General features: G+C 33.6%; 1 protein-coding gene across 2 annotated transcripts in view; it reads left to right on the forward strand.

The window, feature by feature from the left end:
• MGAT4C (MGAT4 family member C) overlaps positions 1 to 16,390 on the forward strand; it is a 371,748-nt gene that overhangs the window by 150,130 nt on the left and 205,228 nt on the right. The window contains exon 1 of one of the 2 annotated variants that reach the window (XM_007165925.2): positions 12,257 to 12,303. The exons of the other annotated variant lie outside the window; for it this stretch is intronic. The gene's annotated coding sequence lies outside the window, so the exon portion shown is untranslated. Of the gene's footprint in view, positions 1 to 12,256; positions 12,304 to 16,390 lie in introns of those variants that run through there. 2 annotated transcript variants of the gene reach the window in all.

The raw sequence follows: 16,390 nt of genomic DNA on the forward strand, positions 1-16,390 counted from the left end.
TCCTTTCTTAGCATATTAGTTACTGTTTTATTCTTTTTAGTCATTGCTCTTGAGTTTACAATATATATGTACAATTAATCCAAGTCCACTTTCAAATAACATTATACCACTTCATAGATAGTGTAAGTACTTTATAATAACGAAATAATACTAAAACCTTCCTCCCATCCTTTGTATTATTGCTGTCATTCATTTCACTTATACATAAGTATACATATTCTATCTGTGCATCTATCACATATATATGAGTATACATAATCAGAAACATTTTTATTTTGAACTGTTATCTGTTAGATCAATTAAGAATAAAACAAGTAAAAGTATTTATTTTACCTTCACTTATTCCTTCTCCAGTGCTTTCCCTTCTTTATGTAGATCTGAGTTTCTGACCTATATGATTTTCCTTCTCTCCAAAGAATTACTTTTAACATTTCTTGAAAGGAAGATCTACTGGCAACAAATTCTCTTAATTTTTGTTTGTCTGAGCATGTCTTTATTTCTCCTTCACTTTTGAGGGATAATTGCACAGGGCATAGAATTATAAGTTGTTGTTTTGTTTGTTTTGTTTTGTTTTGTTTCCCTCTCAGCATTTTAAATATTTCACTTTACACTCTTTTTGCTTGCATGGTTTCTGAGGAGAAGTCAGATATAATTCTTATCTTTGTTCCTTTACAGGTAAGTTTCCCCCCAACTTGTTATAGGACTTTTTCTTTATTTTTGATTTTCTGTAGTTTGAGAATGATGCCCAGATGTTGGCTTGTGGAGGGTGGGAGGGGGGCATTCATCTTGCTTGGTGTTCTCTGAGCTTCCTGGACCTATGATTTGGTATGTGACATTAATTTGGGGGAAATTCTCAGTTATTATTGCTTCAGATATTTCTTCTGTCTTTCTCTCTTTCTTCTCTTTCTGGCATTCCCATTATGCATATATTTATGTAGTTGCCCCACAGTCGTTAGATACTCTATGCCTTCTTTTTTTCCCCCATTCTTTTTTCCTGTTTGCTTTTTCCTTTTGAAGGTTTCTACTGAAATAGCTTCAAGTTCAGAGATTCTTTCCTCAGCCGCATCCAGTCTAATAATAAGTCCATCAAAAACATTTCTTATTTCAGTTACAGTGTTTTTTATTTCTTTTTGGTTCTTTCTTAGAATTACCAGCTCTTTGCTAATATTGGCATCTATTCTTGCATGCTGTCTACTTATCTATTAGAGCCCTTAGTGTATTAATCATAGTTGTTTTAAATTCCTGGTCTGATAATTCCAACATCCCTGCTATATCTGAGTATGGTTTTGACGCTTGCTCTTTCTCTTCAAAATGTATGTGTGTGGGGGTATTTTATTTATTTATTTATTTTTACCTTTTAGTATGCCTTGTAATTTTCTTGAAAGCCAGATATAATATACTGGGTAAAAAGAACTACTATAAATAATCCTTTAGTAATGTGACTGTATGGTATGTGGGCAAGGGGACCATTCTGTAATCTTATGATTAAGTCTCTGTCTTTTAGTGAACCTGTGTCTCTTGACTGTGACCTTCTCATGTGTTTCTCAGTCCTGCCCTACCCCCACCCCCTGTCAGTGGGATGACATGGCTAGAGGGGGCTGGAGCTGAGTATTTCCCTTCCCCCAGATCAGTTAGGCTCTGACAAAACCACTGCAGGCTAGGCCCTAGAGTAACTATTTTCTCCAGAAGGCTGACCTTGTTAAGAAGAACAGAATGTTCTGATTTGTTTCAGAATGGTTCCTTTTCCCTTCCCCTTGTCAGAAATACAAGCAAAAATTTTTTTGTGTGATATTCACTGTGAGAACCTGGCAGAACTCCAGGAAGTAAAAGTCACAAAAGTATGTCATCCTCCCACCATCAGTGACGAGTCCTACTGTAGTTTTTGTCTCTCAGACTTATCCATGCTGAGCCTCTGGCAATTCCTCAGTTACAGTGCAGGTTTTCCTGCCCTGGCAGTGATTCCTGTGGTTGTGTCATTTGTGGATTTCTGCTCTGGTAATTTGTGAGTCTCTGTATCTGCCTAGCAGTCTCTCCAATTTTGGAAGCAGCAGTTGGCCCTAAGACCTCATTTCTCTGACGGATCTAAGAAGAAATGTTGATTTTTCGGTTTGTTTGGTTTTTCACTTGTTAGGATGGAGTGGCTACTTCCACGGCTCTTACAGGCTGGACTGGAAACCAGAAGTCCCCTCAGTTATTTTTAGAAACCTGAATGCAGTAATTTTGCCTTTGATGTTTCCTACCATTCCAATATAGTTATATCACATTTAAAACTTAAGATTTGTATTATTTATTAGTAGAATATGAGGAGGAGGCGTAAATTCCCTTCCTTTAAATAACTTTTAGTTTTCCTTGCCTTTTAAGTGCCTCTTCTCCCATTGATGTCCTTAGTTTTCTCTTACTTTTCTCTAATTCGGTCTTAAAGTCTCACAGAAAAATACACCTCTTTCCAATATATTAAAACAAATCAAATACTCTTTTAGTTTTCTTTCATTGTAGTTACTTTTTATTAAAATATCCTTCCTGGAGATTGCTGTCTTTCTTTTCTAATTTGTACATGATTAGTCTAGGCCTGCTATCTAGCTGTCATCCTAAGATTACTTTTCATCATCATCAACTGGAAATTTCTCACGACCTCTCTCAAGTCTCAGATCACCTATTTCCTGAGCTCAGAGTTTTCTCTTTCTTGCTTTACCCATTGCTCTGATAGAGCACATCCTGCAGCAGCTTCCTGAGAAAGGGTGTGGAAGGTGACATTTTTATGAGTTTGTGTATCTGAAGATGTCCTGACTTATTGCCTCAGACTTAATTGGTAATGTTGAGGAGTATAAATTTATGTTGAAAATCACTTAGCAAGCATCTATTGTTTCCTTTCTCAGTTTGATTGTAGAGAAGTCTGGTGTTGGTCTGATTCCTGAATTTTTTTATGTGACTAGTTTTTTCTTACTTCAGACTTGGAAGATCTGTTTACTCCCAATGATTTTAAATTTCATGACTGTGTGTTTTGATGTGGGTCCTTTTCATGCATTTTTGGGGGGCCTCCATAGGTCCTTTCAATATAGAAATATGTGTTCTTCTGGGACTTTCATTCCATTAACTACATAAGGCAGAAAAAATGACTCTGTCTCCATTTCAGAAGAATCATTGTAGAGGGGCCTGGGATACCAAGGGAATTTTTTGCTAGTTTTTTGCCAAAACTCGCCATATAGGCAGTTTTGATCTTCTACTAGTCACAGCCAAAAACAAATGTATCAGGAGCAGGTAGCCTCTGGCAGAAAAAAACAATTTCTTGGTCCCCTTGCCCACATACCATCACTAATCCACTTAGTGATTTTTTCCCGATTTAATGTGAAAAGAGTTAATATTTTTTCCAGGTCTACAATTTCAAAGATGGACTGATAGAGATGATCGATAAATATGCCAGTTATATCACAGACACTTAAGTCACACCCATGCGTCATTTATCTTGACAAAGCTTAAGGTTCCTATAGCCTTTATAGCGATCATTTATTTACCTTTGGTTAGTTCATGGATTAAGTTGAATAATGAGTTCCCGGACAATGATCAACCGAGATTTGCTCAAAGGTCATTAATTCACATTGCCTCTCTATAGTGTCCTGAAACAATGGCTGTAATTTAACCCCTTTAAAAAAAATTGGCTACAAAGAACACTCCAGCATTTCCTATTGTGTTGACCATGGTTGTGTGAGTACACTGTTACTGAATCACTTCAGATAAAGTGTAGTGGAGAATACATTTCCTAATAGTAGCTAATAGCAAAAACAGTAAACTGTACATAAATACAAAGGAGGTTATTTAACAAAGCTTGAAAAAATAACAAATTCAAAGGAAGTTATTTTAGTGCTATACTGCTGAAGACAAGATGGCTCTGAACAAAGCCTGAAATAAAGTCAGATTTATATGAATAGTTGAAAACTAACTGCTGCTTACAGATCATTATGAAATAAAGATAAGAGAATTGATTTTAAAGTGTAGATATTGTTAGAAATTTAAATGTAAAGTGAAAGAAACTGATCGTATATTATATATATGTATATATATATAGGTATACACAGTACTAAATTAAACACTTAAAATAATCCTTAAAATTCTTTAGAGGATCTACAAGTAGCTTCCTACTAACTGTCAAACAATTATTTAAAACTTTTTATTACATTTACCTAATTGTATACACAGAGAGATAAATATATGCACTTCATTAGAGAGACTATAACAAAGGATACTATTCGCACTTGTATCTTTAGAAATGTATTATAATCCAAGTTTATTACAGATGACACAATGATTAATTCTGAAGATATGAGTTCTGCTATACATTTGAGCATGAATAATTAAAATAATGCATATCTCAGACACAAAGCTTGGTTTATGAATATAATTCAATGAAATCATGGAGGGCTATAGAAAAATTAGTTAATTTTTTCTGTCATAGGGTTTGTTTTCACAGAGTCTATTCCCTCCTAAATACAGAAACTGAGATTCTTCCATGCAACCACTAACCATTTAGGTACCATCCTCTGAGTCAGTGGGCTTGTATGCATCCTGGATCTTTGAAAAAGGAAGTAGCAATACAGGGCATTTAGGGTGAAGCTCAGTATTGTCTTGTGTCAAGAGAGGGCATCACTTGTGGCAGATTGTATGCAGAAGAAATCTTGTCTCAGCAGAGCACTGTCTGTAGGTGTTGTCCTGGCAGATCAGGGCACTTTAGGACGAGCTTCCAATGTTGCTGGGCAGTCTCTGAAGGCTGAATCCGCTCCTCTTCCCATCACTCCCCTACTTCCTATCCTTTTGTCTTCCTCAGCTACCATTGATCATGCTCCATCACAATTACCTCCTCAAACTTACCAAACAGGTGATGTTCATCACTTTACCTTAGTGATGCAGAGTAATCTGGATTTTTCCTTATTCATTCTCCAAAGTATTGTTTGACATATAAACTATGCCCTGTTTCCTTCACAGATTTCACTTAAAATTTTTAGAACACTTTTTACTTATTTCAATAAAATCTGATATTATATATTAAAACCTTTGACTCACGTACGCAAAGATTTTGCCAACAATTTTTAAGCCTGGCGACAGAGACAATCATTTAGGGAGGAACATACACCCATGCTTCCCATCCCCCATACTTAGAGATTCTCATGCAAGTAGTTTGGTTGGGGCCTGTCTTAGTCTGTTTGGGCTGCTATAACAAAATACCATAAACTAGGCAACTTATAAACAGCAGAAATGTATGTTTCACAGTTCTGGAAACGAGGAAGGCCAAGATGAAGACACCAGCAGATTCAGTGTCTTGTGAGAGCAAGCTTCCTGGTTCATAGATGACCTCACATGGGAGAAAGGACTAGGTAGCTCTCTGGGGTCTCCCTTATTTTAAGGGCGCTAATCCCAATCATAAGGCTCTACCCTCATAACCTAATCACCTCCCAAAGGCCCCACCTCCTAATACCATCACACTGGGCATTAGGTTTCAACATATGATTTGGGTGGGGGGGAGGCACAAATATTCAGTTCATAGTAGGACCCTATATTTTGGCATTTCCCAGTTGAGATTCAATTAAGCAGTTTTGATTGAAAAGTAAAACTAAAAATAGAACTACCATACGACCCAGCAATCCCACTACTGGGCATATACCCTGAGAAAACCATAATTCAAAAAGAGTCATGTACCACAATGCTCATTGCAGCTCTTTTTACCATAGCCAGGACATGGAAGCAACCTAAGTGTCCATCGACAGATGAATGGATAAAGAAGATGTGGCAGGTATATACAATGGGATATTACTCAACCCTAAAAAGAAACAAAATTGAGTTGTTTGTAGTAAGGTGGATGGACCTAGAGTCTGTCATACAGAGTGAAGTAAGTCAGAAAGAGAAAAACAAATACCGTATGCTAACACATATATATGTAATCTAAAAAAAAAAAAAGGTTCTGATGAACCTAGGGGCAGGAAAGGAATAAAGACACAGACATAGAGAATGGACTTGAGGACACGGGGAGGGGGAAGGGTAAGCTGGGATGAAGTGAGAGAGTAGCATGGACATATATACACTACCAAATGTAAAATAGATAGCTAGTGGGAAGCAGCCCCATAGCACAGGGAGATCAGCTCAGTGCTTTGTGTCCACATAGAGGGTTGGAATAGGGAGGGTGGGAGGGAGATGCAAGAGGGAGGAGATATGGGGATATATGTATATGTATAGCTGATTCACTTTGTTATACAGCAGAAACTAACACACCATTGTAAAGCAATTATACTCCAGTAATTATGTGAAAAAAATAAATTTAAAAAACCATGGTACTGGTTTATGGTGTATATTTAAGAGCCCTTTTGAAAGTCTTTACATTAACCTCTCTTGGAGACCTGTTGCAGAAAACAAAACAAAACAAAAAGAACAAATTAGATGATCAGTGAAAAATGTTTACCATAGTGTCTAGTACAAACTAAACACTCAAATTATTGATGATGATATTTTTCTATCTTCCACTATTACAATAATCCTAATCCCCCTTATAGTAATGTGGATTCCTCTGAATGACTTGAAGAGTCTCTACCACAAAGTTATGGCATGGTAAAATACTGTACAATGATTAGTAATCTGTTTCCCATTATCTTTCATATATAAACATCCATGCGTGTGGAGCAATGTTTTGAGCACAATGGGTTCTACATAAATAGCTGCCTTCTCTTGTCAAATATAAGGTGGTTGTATTCAAATGCTCCTCATCAAGATCTAAATTCAATACTAATTTCCTATGAGATTAATGTTGTTCCATATTTGTCAAGATAGTGGTAGACGGCCTTGATTTGATCAATTTGGGTAACATGAGACAAAGGCAAGGAAATTGAGATGAAAGGAAAAAAGTCACGAGTGAAGTTGTAAAATTTTATATCAGGAACAAAGCAAAATATTTATAAGAAAACAAGTGAAGTACCCTTATTTGAGGAACAGTATGAAAACAGAGAAAATACAGTTATTCAGAGAACATGGTGAAAAACAAATCCTTTTGCCCACTGATTTTTAGGTCTCTTACAGAGATTAATCATGATGTTCAAAGGAAATCTGGAAAAATAAATTAGAGTACATATTCACTTTAGATCTCTTCCATAGTAAGTTAATGATTTCAGTTTGCATTTTAAAAGTGTTCTGAATCACTGAAACAGCATGGGCTTCTTATATTCATTTCTAAGAATTCATATTTCTTTAACATCCAAGAGGGGAGACCTTTCTTTACTTTTATTTAGTCATTTTCTTCTTCTCTAGAGTAAAATTTACTGAAACATAACCATAGTTAAACATCTTGGGGATATTTATTCTCAGAAGAGAAGGTGATATAGCCTAATAATTCTAAGTATTTTCAAAAATTTATCTACTCAGGAAACAGAAATAAAGATAACGCACTAAAGCTGCCACACAATAGATTTAAGGTAGACATAAAGAAAAAAATAACAGTGAAAATGACTAAGTATAAAAAGGGAATATAATCAAGGTCAATAAATAGATAATCTTATCAGAGTTGATTACGCCTAGAATTTAGTAAATGGAAAAATTTAATTCTCATATATCTCTTACCGTACCACAGTTATCATTGATTCAAAAAGTTATTGTGAACATTGTTTGCATTTTTTAAAAGCAATATAGAAGTCTATGAAACAAAATACAATGATTTTTTATAAATAGATTAACCTCTGAGATATGTTTGAGATGAAGCATTTGGACATTGTGTTAGCAAAAAGCTGTGTTTTGAAGTGACACATTTTAAGATGATTTAAATAATTCCTGCTTTTCAATTGGTTTTAACAAATTTTAACCACTTATTCCTCTTAAACTGAAAAGTTACCTAATATAAGCATTCACACATGTAAGTTTTTTATATACTTTATATATTATTTTTCTCTAAATAATAATAATAATAACAAAAACAAGATGAACTAGTGTATTAAGAGTGTTAGTGGCCACATAAACTCAGCTGCCATCTTGTGGATAACTCAGCAATGGGCCTTTTATTAATGCTGTAAGATATAGTAAAATGCTATACTCTGGTATTCCTAACTGCTCAGAGTAAGTAATAATATTCACAAGAATTTAAAATCTGTTTAAATTTCTGAGGCCTGCCTATAAAATTATCACCTGAAGGACATGTTCATTTCTTCTAAAGTTAGCATTAACTTAAACCTTATTAATATGTAGGTTGGGAAACATTGGAGGATGGTTTCTCCAGTTTAATTAGCCTCTAGTGCTGATTTGTTTTGATAATATAAATAATTAGTTTAACCACAAAATTGATGTAACAGAAATAACTGTCAGGCAATTAAATACTGCAATGATTTCAACTCCTGGGAAATATATACTAGTATGTAAGTATAGTAATAAAATTGAGATATACTTGGGCTGAAGTATAAAACATCTTCTACTTGATTTATCAAAAATATTTTTATAGCTTCCATGTTCTTCATATCAGAAAGCATTCACTAATATAAATTTACTCAAAATAATGCCTAGATTAATTCCTGTGGGGTTTTTTCCCCCTTTATATTAAGGTTTTACATGGTTGTTAATGTTAAAATAATTGTCTTTTCTCTGGAACTCACGAGTGTTAGCAGGCCATTTTAGTGGGAGGAATGTAATAAATAATGAAACAATGTTGGTAAATTCAATATAAAATGTGGTGTTTGTTATTTTCCCTTTTTATGAAATTGGAGATCTTTTTTGATTCTGGAAAAAAGTGTATTTTACTTTTCTACATGTATGTAATAAACAGTATATTCAAAAAATGACACCATTCTGTGGTTTTTTTTTTTTTTTTTTGCAGGCCCTTAATGTTTTAACATATTTATGTTTAGGATTTTTATTTTTTACATTATGTAATCAGGTTGTATTTTTTACTAATACTATTTTATGATAGTAGTAAGAATTTGTATGTCTTATCATCAATGTTCACATTACATATTCACTATCTTATCTTTGGCTTTAACCCAGATGTATGTGCAGACTGATGTTCAAGTATCATTAGACTTTCTAAAAGGACATACTGAAAATAAATCACTGAAAGGCCCTGACCTTTAATACCTCTGCTCTTCCTAAAGAAGCACTATCAGAGAATTACTAAAAACTTCATAACTTCCACTCATCATTAATTTCAGATGATTACTGCGCACCATAAGGAAATATACTTTTTCTGTTCTTATGTGTAAGATACTATACTAATCTCACTGATTTCTATATATGATATATCATATTCTATATTTATCTGAAACTTCCCTGAGAGTAGATATAATTATTTGAAATTAAAGTATAAATTCTGTCCTAATGAATTACACTAAAATTTAAAATCGACTTAATGTATGGAGTAAAGATGCATTCATTATTGTAAGCCAACATTATTTTAAAATATTTCTGCTACATTTTCTTTATCTCCTATTCATTCTCCAAGGGATTAAGTTATATCCCATTCATTTTTCTATTTTGTGCACCATTCAAACATTTATGCTTTCACATTTAATAAGTGAACTCCCTTAAAATTTTACTGATGCATTAATTAGTCTTGATCTTGTGTAATATGTAAGTACAGAAATCTATATTCTTAAAAATCTTATTTTATTAACACAAAACTAAGGCCCTTTTCCAAGGCATTAACTTATCAATGAATTGTGTGAAGGATGTGGGTATTTGATACAAAGTGTTTTCAAAGCACTAGGAGTATTTCTATTTCTCAATCTTCATTGTGTCCTATGTCTATGTGGCATGGCAGCGCTCAAACAAGTGCAAAACAAAATAAGAAACATTATAACCTGAGTTTACTCAAATCACCAGAATATACATTTATCTTAAAAATTAACTGGATGGTGTATATATCAGCATGCTTTCTACATGCAACACGATATAATCTAATTTTGCTAGTTATTCATCTCTGTCATTATTTATACCATTAAAATTTTATATAAATATAAAATGGAGGAGCATATTTTATTTCATTACTAATTATTTTCTCCATGACATATCTTCTTAGCAGTTACAATGTCTTAGTGTTATCATTTGTCTACCAGAAATACAGTTGACATTCCCATTGTCCAAATTCATCTTTCTGATCTGTAATTCAATTTTATGTCACTTTGCATGGCAATGAATCTTTTTTTTATACACATTTCTATCTACATTCCCACGTTTTGGGGCAGAAATAAATGAACAGTGTCTTTCACGTCAGCCCAAAGTACAGTTTGACAAATCGTCTTCTTGAATCTAGATGCTTCAACTTGACTAATATGATTAAATTCTGAATAATACGAGGAGGAGCAACAAGTTCAAAAAGAGACCACTGAGTGAATCAGTGTTATAAATCAAGTTAATTTGCAACATTATTTTCTAGTTGAAATTTTAAGAGTTTAGGATAATCATATTTCTTCCTTAATTATTTTGAAGGCACTGACTTGACTCTTCATTTTAAATTACCCAAATGCCTTTAAAATGAACACATTTGATCTTTTGCATAACAACAATAATATTAATTGCATCTTATATTTATGTAATAGTTTTTATTTTACATAATATATTTTATATATTACCTCATTTAATCCCTATATAAACGTTTTTTGGTGTAATTAGCATTGTCCTTCTCATACTATACATGAAAGTTATTAATGTTCTGAAGTTCTTACAGGTAGTAGGTGATAGAGCAAGGATTGGAGGCTGGGGCTTTTGAACCCAAATCTAAAACTCTTACCCCCTGTATCACATACTAACTTGCTACTAACAGTAATCAAATAATCAAGCCAATGGTCAGGAAAGTCAGGACTTGGAGGGGAATTTTGAATGTGTGGCCTATGAAAATGTCTTTTCATATATTTTCATTTTTTAGAACTCTCATTGTACCATACAATAAAAATAATTTTCTGTCATTGGAAATGTGGAAGGATTATAACAACTTTGCCCTGAATCCATTATTCAGAAGGACATGAACCAGCATAATGGCACACAAGGGCACTGTTGGTGACCTTCCTTTCCCTAAAGATGGGGGTGGATGCAGAGAATTTCTCTCACTCTCTCTCCAGGTGGGTGTACTATTTGCATGCTGAGCTGCACAGCTTTCAAAGGGCTTGCCCTGGGATATGACTGGGCTGGATTTAGAAGGAGCTGGTCATTGAATAGCTCTGGTAATTCTTGCATCTCACAATTATGTGGCTGACAGCTCCTTTTGGTGGGGAAAGCTTGGATATATTTCAAGGTGATTGTAGTTTTGTCCCTCTGGCAGCAAGCTGCTGCAACCAGCTTTAGCCCATTATCCTCCTCTCCCACTGGATTTAAGCCTGGGGAGAAGTCTGGGGCTTTTGTCAGGATAGAGCGTAGGGGATAGATAATTATTCCCCATTTGTGCTCAAAGAGAACAGCACTATAAAGGCTACTATAAAGTAGCCTTCACTTACTGAAATGGGCTTGTCTACAGTTCCAGTGACTTATAAATTACTCTTTGTAAAAACCCAAATTTTACATTATTATTTTAGTGATGTTATGCTTTTAATATATCATACTTTAAGCTTTATTACACAAAACTTTGGGGATACTATTTAACATTCAGAGAGTAAAATGCATTTTAATTTTTAAATTTTTATTAGATTTTACAATACATGTGGCTGCTGTAACCAAATTGATTAAAAGCTCCACTGTACAGTTGTCTACACTGCAATTTTTCTCAACTCTACTTTCTTAATCTCGTGGGGTAGTTGTGTAAAATCAATGCAAAGTGATTAGAAAATTTTAAATTCCAGATGTTGTGATTATATTAATCTTTTCCTTTAATATCCATTCTGTGGAATACCTTTTATAAATACTGCTATGTATTAAACATATCTGGAGAATAAAATTCCCATAGATCCTAATTAATTAATTATGTAAGTTTGTCTTAACATATTTGGGGGAAAGTATTTTCAGTTTTCTATCCTCCGGTAGCCCAGCATCACTTTCACTCCACTTTTCAGCAAAAATTATAGTCAGAGATGAGCATTTCAATTTGCAGCTGACAGTTTAGGGTTAAGATATGATTCCAGGTAACAGAAGCCAATGAGAGTACACCCAGATGATGTTTGTGACATCATCTTCCAGTCGGAGTACATAGAGGAGCTGAGGTAGCGTTCAGTTTCAGCCCCAGTGCCATTATGATGGATGTTTACATCTCTTCATTGAGAGCCAATTATCTCTCTTTTGTGTGAGGCCCAAGGATCACTCATGCTGCCAGGCTGCACAGAGCACTGTTGGATGTAGCCGAACGAATTGTTTTCCCTGTCTCTGGTAAGAGCCTCTTCTGTTTTACCTTCTCTTTCCAAATAAAGGTAGATGTGTCTAACAGGGGAAACAGTATAAGAAACTGGTGTCAGGGTTGAACAGGATTACTATTTGGTAAGCTTTTAATCAGAGCAGTGTTTAGCAGTATTAAAAGGAAGTGTGGATTTAGCAAAATGAATTTAAAAAGAGAATGCTAATGTGGACCTGGCAAACTAATTTGCAGTAGAAAATGAATGACAGGTAAATTCAGCTTTTCTTTAGGAAAAGGAAAGTAACTTCTATTAGAGATCATTATTTTGAATGTGTTTTTAAATATGTATGGATACGTATACACTCTGCTCCACTTCTTTATCATGTACTATTAGTAGCGAACAGTAGAAGTAGAAATGGTCAAGCAGGTAGTGTTGCTATAAATTTAAAATGAGTCAAAGTTTCTAATTGTTAAATGATAGTTCTTTGGGACAGTTTTCCAAAGTTGTATCTATATGGGAAAACAGAATTTACCAAGTAAGCAAAGGCTTTAGCTTCTGAAATGAAGTTGTAGTATTTTGTATTCATATTTATCATTTTTAACCTAAGGAAATAATAATGGCAAATAGTTTTAAAGAACACTGTGTTTTTTTTCCTGCAATTGAGAGATGTTAAAATCATTTATTGTATTAAGAACTTTTGAATGCATAACAAAATTCTGTTTTATGTTATCTGCAGAATATTTAAGCCCTGAAATTAAAGCTTTCAATTATTTAATCATTTATTAGTAGTGATATTTACACCTGAGGATCCTTACAGTATTGTAGCACAACAAATATGTTTACAGCTGTTGAATTACTGTGGACATAGATGATTAAATCTGACGGGAATTTAATTTAATGAAAAATCAGATACAATAAAAGCTTTTAATTGACTGAGAATGTTCACGTGCTACCAAATGAAGAATTCAAAAACACTCTTAACTCCTCAAATATTGTCTATTATCATAGTAAAAAGCAGCAGACTATCGTTATCTCAAAGTCGAATGCAGATATTTATGAAATGAAGACACAGAAAAGTGTAAATAGCTATTATTTAATAGAACATGTTTTATTTTAATAGCATCTCCAGCTCTTCTAGGGTAATAAAACTTTTGAATAATGGCTTGCCATCAGGCTGTGATATGCTCATGCTTTTCAGATGTATTTTTACTGTGTTTTAACATAGCATATTTCTGCCTGTGAGAACCAGTAATTTGCATAATTAGAAATCAGGGTTTGGAGGTGCTCAAGTTGTGCTCAGGGACAGCAGGGGCTTCTCAGCTATGTCACGCTTCTCTGTCTTCTACCAGCCCAGTCCTGTTTGGCAGTGCTTGACACTACTGTTGTTCAATTTGTCTCCTTCAGTCAATTCAGGTCTGAACAAAACTGAGTTTATAGAAAGTGTCAGATGTGTATTAATGGAATCCAAAAAACTGAGCTTGTCTCAGCCAAGATAGTATATAATCAACCAAACCTCAAAAGCTTACAAACAAGCATCTGGGGTTAATTTTTTACAGGGAGATTTATGTTGGTGTATTCTGTAAATTTCAAAAAAAAAAAAAATCTAAAAGTGAGAATGCAAAAGTTTTAATATATGAACTTGAAAGCATAATGATCCACGGCTTTGAAATGATATTTTTTTCCATTAAGTACTTCAAAGTGGAGTTGAATAACCCAAAGGTATTGACTCTGTCATTTTCACAGGTGATCAATCTTGACCAAGGGAAAGCATTTGTTTCCCAACAATTAATTCTCTAAAAATCTGTTTATATCATTCTGTCAACAACGAAGAAACTCTTACTCAGTCAAATAACATTTTAAACATTTAAAATTGTATTTTCTGCTGTGTATAAATGCTTTTCTCAGTATTATAGCCTCTAATCACAAATGCAATGCTTTGGTAGTGATAACAGTGTTAAAATTGTTTATCTCCTTGTTTTCCTTTGAACAACTTTGTACAACATGAATATACCTGATATGATATCTGGATGGTAGACTTGACAGAAAGTTTTTGCTTTTAGTTTTATTTTTTTAAAGAGAGGACAGCAATGGCATCATAGCAATTTTCCATGCCACAAAGTCCATAGGAAGAATTCTTAGTGCAGGACACCATAGGTGAAAGATGCATGACACTACATGTATGGCTATGTTACTTGCCTCCTTTCTAGTACGTATGTCCTTTGTCTAAGTTATCATCTTTTTTTTTTTGCATTTTTCTTCTTCATATTATTTTATCCAATTCTTTGTAACTGGTGTGCAAAGTTAATGTTACTAAGTGACAGGTCTTACTGGTCTTAATAAGAGATGGAAAAAGTACACAATGATAAAAAGATTCCTATTATCCCTTCTGAAGTTCTTTGCATTTCCCACAGGCTGAGGGTGACATATTGTTTTTTTTTGAAAATTGTTTCTCATATTATGTTATTACTTATTCCAAAATAACACTCTTTTTTTCCCTCTTAGATATCTTAATCTTCTCCTAGAACTTAGTTTATGTAAGCACCTTCATTGGTGTCTTTTAATTATTGAATGCATGATTCCATTTAGTTTTCAACTTTCTCTGTTGAAGTACTTGGATGTGTGATGAATTCTACGTTTGCCTTAACAGTATGAATTCTGGATTTGCATGACCAACGTTTTAGTTAAGCCCATAACATAGTAACCACAATGTCATCTTAGTGTAGGTTTATATTAGTATGTGAATGCATGGATATTCAGGTGTATATATTATGTGCATAAACATAATGCTTAAAAGTACTTTAAAATTTTAACAGTTGTTTTCATGGACATAATATCATTCGTTCTTAACATTTGATATGTGATAAGGTAATTGATATTATGCTGCTAAGAAAACAGAGACTAACAGGTTTTAACTTGTTGCCAAAGATCACCCAGTCAGTAAATCAATAAGTGGAGAAGACTCAGAAATAGGTTTTTCAATTTTTAATGCCCCCAATCAATCAGTATCTTTCTCTCTCTCTCTCTCTCTCTCTCTCTCTCTCCCTCTTTCCCTTCCTCTCTCTCTCCCTCCCTCCATATATCTGGCTATCTAACTAGTCTACTACTAGTTTTATTTTATTGTCTACTCTGTGTCATGTACTCTTTAGGTACTTGGGATTTATTTATAACTGAACAATATAAAAGATCCTTGCTCTTGTGCATGTTATATGTTTTTTCTATCTGGTAAGCTCTCCTCTCTTAAATTACAAAAAATATAGAGTGTATTTCAAGGTGTGGCTGAATAAATCAAAGAACTTGCTAGGAAACAGGAAACATGAGTTAAGTGGTGGACTTATTTGCATTTCTTGTGTTTCTATGTATCTTTAAGCTCTCAGGCATGTTCTAATATAAAACAGATTTGTAAAACTTTACATTTGGATATTGTGAAAATGTCTATCAGTTATTTTATATTTTATTCTGAATGTGATCAATGCAACTTTACAAAAATAAAATGCTTAAATTACAATGGATTCCAAAAAAAGCATTTTTGGACCATGTTATCTTGTATTGTAGAGTACATTCAAGCAATCTAGCTTTATATTTATCCTCTATAATACAGTTCCTGATGGTCATAATGCATTGAGTTTACAGTTGTTTGGCTTTAGATAGAGTTTAGATAGTATAAATAGAAAAGTGAGAAATGGATGAATTTTGTTTTACTTTTAATTAAAAAAAAAGTTAACAATATCTTCCAAATGATAGTAGTCTATGTTTCAATAAAGCAGAGAGAATCGGAAATTTAACACCCATTTTTCAGTAGTTTAGCATATATTAATACTAGTTCCTAGGACAGTTGAACTGAAAGTAAGTTTTACTACCCTTTGAATTTTTTACAGATGCCCAGTGATTTAAAAGAAAAAAAGAAGCCTGAAATCTAACCTCCTCAGAGAAAATCAATCTGTACATAGAACCTATCAGTTAAAGATAAACCATTTTTAGATGGTATCATTTAATTAGCCACTGAAGAGTCTATCTAGTGACATACACATAAATTGTAAAACAACTCAAAGTTGCCTGCACAAACTCGATTTAGCACAAAATATTTTACTCTTGTTAGTATTGGATAATAATAAAATTATATC

This window comes from Balaenoptera acutorostrata, chromosome 11 (assembly GCF_949987535.1).
Source record: "Balaenoptera acutorostrata chromosome 11, mBalAcu1.1, whole genome shotgun sequence".
Lineage (NCBI taxonomy): Eukaryota > Metazoa > Chordata > Mammalia > Artiodactyla > Balaenopteridae > Balaenoptera > Balaenoptera acutorostrata.